The sequence below is a fragment of the Guyanagaster necrorhizus genome, assembly GCF_019112545.1.
Source record: "Guyanagaster necrorhizus MCA 3950 unplaced genomic scaffold BT62scaffold_23, whole genome shotgun sequence".
Taxonomy (NCBI): Eukaryota; Fungi; Basidiomycota; class Agaricomycetes; order Agaricales; family Physalacriaceae; genus Guyanagaster; species Guyanagaster necrorhizus.
Window position 1 is genome coordinate 279,461 of NW_025064902.1, and position 5,598 is coordinate 285,058.

The window sequence follows — 5,598 nt, forward strand, 5'->3', positions numbered from 1 at the left end:
CTTTCTTTGGGTCTCAGCTCTCTGCTCTAAGGCATGTCCCATCAGTACATTAATGAATGTACATCCTTGATCAATGTGATCAGAATTGCTGATCATATTTTAATTGTACTCTTTTTATTTTTAGCATGTCTTCTTGTAATGATATTAGCATGTTTAGAGCCAAGTGCTGAGATCTCACATGCAGTCCAACCCCTCTGGTATTAGTCTATCACTAGGCCATGCACTCTGCTTATTGTTACTTCAGTCTAGCATTATAATGGCTATGTTTCTTTGTGCTCTAGCTCTATTTTCAGCTATATGCTTAGTGGACTGGAATATAGTCCATGTATTCTCAAATTTCACAATTTTACACATCTGAACAAGGAGAGGGTGTTTCACCAGTGTTCTTCCTGATTGCTAGACATACTCAGGATATCATCAAGATAGATTGTGACCTTTCAAGTGGCAATGAGATCCTTAAAAATATCAATCATCATCCACTGGAAAGTCACTGGTAAGTTGGTTAGTCTGAACAACATCACAGTCAGTTCAAATAGTCTTTGGTTCATTCAAAATTCTGCCTTCTATTCATCTCCCTCTTTGATTCACATGTTATTGTATCCTCATCTGATGTTGAGTTTGATGTAATATCAGGCACCACATAGCTTGTCTATTAGCTTAGAGATGAGCAGTAAGAGATATCAGTTCTTGATCATCATCTTATTGAGTTTCTGGTAATTCTGGACCAGTCAGAGCTTTCCATCCTTCTTCTTGATGAAAAAGAAGGGGGATGTCATAGGCAATTTGGAGGGTCTCATTTATCCACTAGATAAGTTCTCATTCAGAAATTTGTTGAGCTCTTGTTGCTCTGCATGATTGAGGGGATAAACCTTGCAATCAAGGTTAGCATTAGCATTGGGAGTCAGTTCAATGATATGATCTCAGGGCTTTGGGTTTGGAAGTTCATCAAAACTTTTCTTGCTGAACAGATTCTGGAAATCCCATACCTATGAGGACACTATCTTCTCAAATGTCTTGATCTCCTTTTCCATGTTGGCCTTTGCTGTCAGGTTATTAGCATGATGTATGGCTTGCATATGAATAGCTTTCTCCATGTCAATCATAAGGATAGTTTCCCTCTCTTCTATTTCTTCATCCCACTTATCTTTCTCATCCTTATCAGCCAGGACAAAAGGGGTTTTCTGACATGAGCATTTGGTGAATGTGATGCATTCTGTCTTTCAATTGATCAAGAAATTATGCTGTACTAGCTAATCATGACCAAGGAAGATTTCCTTTGTTCTCAAATCTATGATGGTGAGGTCAATGCATTTGGCATAATCCCCTATGGTTATTCAAAGTTTGATGAATTTGGTAATAGATCCTACTTGGTTTCAAGTCTCATCTGCATTGTAAACTGGTATCAGAGCCACAGTAGCCCTGGTAGAAAGATGGTGCTTGGTGACAAAAGCATAATTGATTGAGCTCTTAGTGCAACTGCTGTCAATCAGGGCTGAAATGGTAAATATGGATTGATTTGTTAAGGTTTTGATCTGGACCTTGGTAATCAGATCCTTCCCAGTCATCTTCTGTTGCTGGATATATCTTCAGGGTTTGCATAGTTCATCTAACCATTCTGGTGCACAATTCCTCTCTGTATTGTGTATATCTTCCATTATCTTGTCTATGACCTCTTCAGCCCATGCTTTGTGTATCCAATTCTTAAGTATGGCTTTTGTCTTCTATTCAGTCCTAGTGTTACAGATGGCTTGCCAAGTCCATTCAGTGTCAAATGGTTTTAGCCAGCCAACAGGAATCTCTTCTCTTGTTTGGCCTATAGGCATTTGAGTCTTCTTGTTTTGCAATTCTTTCAATGTGTTTAGAACAGTGGAGGCAGGTATATTCAAATGCATGTGTAAATAATCAGTACCTACAGAGCTAGCATAAGTCTGCCCAGCAGTATTCCAAGACACACTATTAAGTCCTTTGGCTGATCAAGTGGAATTGCTCACTCATCAGCCTCATCTTTTACCTCCTCAATCTTCATATTCTTGCTATTCTTTTTGATCACATCTGCTTCCTTTTGTAGTTCAGCAATCTGTGCTCTGATATATTTGCAGATTCATTTCTTCTTTAGACAGTTCTTTGACATATGACCCTTTTTCCCACAGTTGAAGCACTTTTCCTCCTTCTTTAACTGGCCTATGTTTATTGGTTTCTTCTGGCTGGTGTCAGTGGTCCCAGTTGTTATCTTCTGGGCAGAGTATATAGGGGTAGTGCTTGTCTTAGGTGGGGTGGTGATTGTAGTCATCACTCCCTTGTGGCTTTCTCCATTGGTCTTCTTGTTGGTCAATTGGTATCTACTCATGACCTTCTGCTGTTGTCATTCTTGGTTTATGACAGCAATTTGTTACTTCCACTCATTGCATCCTTTTGGAATGTTAAGTCTGATGTCTGAGATGATCTTAATATAAGAGAATGGTACTCTGAGTTTCAGGGCTTCTATCATTCACCTGTCTTCACTGATGTCATCTTATGTGCCTGCCAGTTTAATGAGTCTTTTGAGCTTGTTAAAGTGCTTGCTGGCTGTCTTGTCACCCATTCAATACTTCTTCATCTTGTTCTTGTGCATCTCCATCTTCTGGATGGCTGAATCAGTAAAATTCTTCTGAACTACTTCTTTAAATTGCTCTCAGGATAGCAGCTGATAATGCCTCTGGATTGTAGAATATAGTTTGGCAAGTTGTAGAGTCTACCATTCCTTCACTTTGTCCTTAAAATAGGAGGCAGCAAAGGTGACTCAGTATATATCACTGGTTATATAGGTAGAGTAGATCTGGAAATAAGCCTTGCAGTCAGTTAAGAAGCAGTCAATATCATTGGACTGCCTTTTAAAAGGGTGAGGCTTTCATACAAGGTCAGGCTTGCATTGAATTAGTGTAGCATCAGTGGTCAGAGGGTCCATTGGATTCAGATACTTATCAAATAGCAGGTTGTGATATTCTTATAGTGCTCCAAGGAATAAGCATAGTGATCTATCACCTGTGACTGGACTCTCAGTGCCTGTTGGCTTATCTCTCCTAATATGTCCATTGACAACCTTGAACTCTAGCTTTCTAGCTTCAGGATCATCCTAGTCTTCTTCAGCTGGTGGCTGTCCAGCAACAATCCAAATTCCTCAGCTCTTCAGTCAGAGAGTCCATCATGAAGTTGCTGATTCAGAGTGAGAGAAAAGATGCCAAAATGCCAATGAAAAGGAACAAACCAAAGGCATAGCATGAGTGGCTTATAGTGAGATTGAGTAAACTGAGGGTGTCAGAATTGATTGGATCAAGAGTGCCATGTAGATAGCTCATTGCAGCATGACAGGAGGGATTCTCAGCATTAGCTGAATGTCATATTATGATCAGTAGGCCAGTAGGTCAGCCATTGGCTCTTCAGAATAGGCTTTATTATATAAATATATTGCCTGTTCAGTTATACAGTACTGCAAAATGTCAATCTTTTTCTGGTCATCTATGATTAGATACTTCTTTTCTAAGAGCATCACTCTCTATATGATATCCTCTAGAATTTCTTAAGTGCACTTTCTGTACAATTGGTTAATTCTTTTTTCTGCCTCTAGCAGATCTCTCTGTTAAGTCATTCTTCATCAGTTTCTTCTTTCTCACCAGGAATGCTCTCTAATAGCTTGTACATTGAGAGAATCACTGGTGCCTCCATGATAACTGGAGGAATGTTCTTGCTGACTGGGTCTGGGGTCAATAGAAGGCTGGAAGGGTCCAGCAATAGGCTGCTGTCCTTTATTGTTAGTACTTTCCACTGCTTCTGCCATTATGTACTCATGATATTGGTGAATGAAGTTGTTTTTGAATAGTCTACCAACTCAAAATTGGAGAAGCCTTTGGATGATATTATCTCCAATATAGGTGGGCTCAGAGGTTCTAATTCTATATGTGAAAAGAGGAGTGACATGAGATCCAGAGGATGAGATGAGTTGTTTAGAGTATTCTAACTCAGATCCAGGCCAACTAGGCTTTTGGAAGGGATGGCAAGTTCTCTCCTGAGCAGTAAGTCTGTGACATTGAGGGTCATTGGTTGATCAGGATGCTGTGTTGCAGTTATCATACTGAGCATGCCAGTGCACAGTGCTGTGTTCTTCATACCAGTAGTTAAAATAATCTGGTCTGAGTACACCTGATGCAATAAGAGTATCTCTTGCATTACCATTGCTGTTGAGGTCAAGCTCTGAGAGGACACTCAAATACTTAGGGCTCAGGGTTTCAGACATGATATGATAGGTCAAGCTGAGGGTGGATGCTATTCTGGGAGAGATCTCAAGGGAGTCTCAAGCATAGTTTCCAATTCCATACTCAGAGGGAGTAGTAGAAGAGTCAGAAGAGAATATGGCATCAAAGATGTCATAGAGAGATCTTTAGTAAGTCCAGATGAGACTGGAGAAAAGTGTGCCAGAACTTGATTGAGATGGCACCTCTGCTGCTCCACTGAGAGACTGTTTTATTAGGGTCAGAGAGAGTATCAGAAGTTATCAGGCTGGCTGGCTTCTTCTCTTTGCTATTTGTTAATAGCAACTGGAGGTGGCTGATTGTCTTTGAGTATATTTTCTTGTGTGGGCTCATTGGTTCAGGGAGGCTCTGCTGAGAGGTCATAGAAGAGGAGGATGAGAGAGACATTTTGTCAAATTCAGTAAAAGGTCTGCAGAGATTAGTAGTATCAAATGATCCAAGCAGTCACTGACTGGTTTTCATAGCAAAGATAGACTATAACAAAAAGCCTGAGCAGGATGCCAATAATAATGCTCAAGAGCTTAAAGAAAAGAGTAGTGATATTAGAGGTTGTTGTCAGCATTCAGTTTCCTTCACCTGATGATGGTGTAAAGAAAGGGAAGCTAGAAGCTTTGAGCTAATTATTAGACTCAAACTCTATGTGATCTGAATACATAATAAACTAGCACTGTATTGTGTTTGTACAGTCATACTAGAGTCCACTTATTGTGTTGTATCAGAGAGTGTATCCAAAACAAAACAGACTAAGCTCAAAAAAAAGAATGATATAGATGAAATTTAGCTTAAAGCTGGGTATCTATAGCAAGAGCTATCCTACTTATATACTCATTTGTAAAGATAAATATAGTCCTCTACTATTATAGCTTTCTGTATTGTGATACTGTAGTGTCTAATTGTTGGATGTGCAACAAATGAGTATTGTCTATTATCAAAGCATGGTTCACTATTGTTGCAGCTTGTCTATTGTACTCATTCTCATTGTGTGGCAACTGTCCCATGATTCTAAGTGCTCTGTGATAAGATAGATGTCCAATAAGATATAATAAGATAAAAGAAAAAAGAAAAAATTATAACAGTATATCAATTAATCCATCCAATAGTTATATATCATACTTCAGTATAGCACAGAGTTCCTCACAGGGTTATATATGCAAGAGCACCATAATTGCATATGCAAGCCTTTGGTCATTATATGTGCAAGTCCATCACAGTTACATACACTATTTGTCCTTTGGTATTATTTCTCTTATTTATTACTTTGTTATCATTATTCTATTTCTCTGTTCTAAAGCATTTCCCATCAGTACATCAA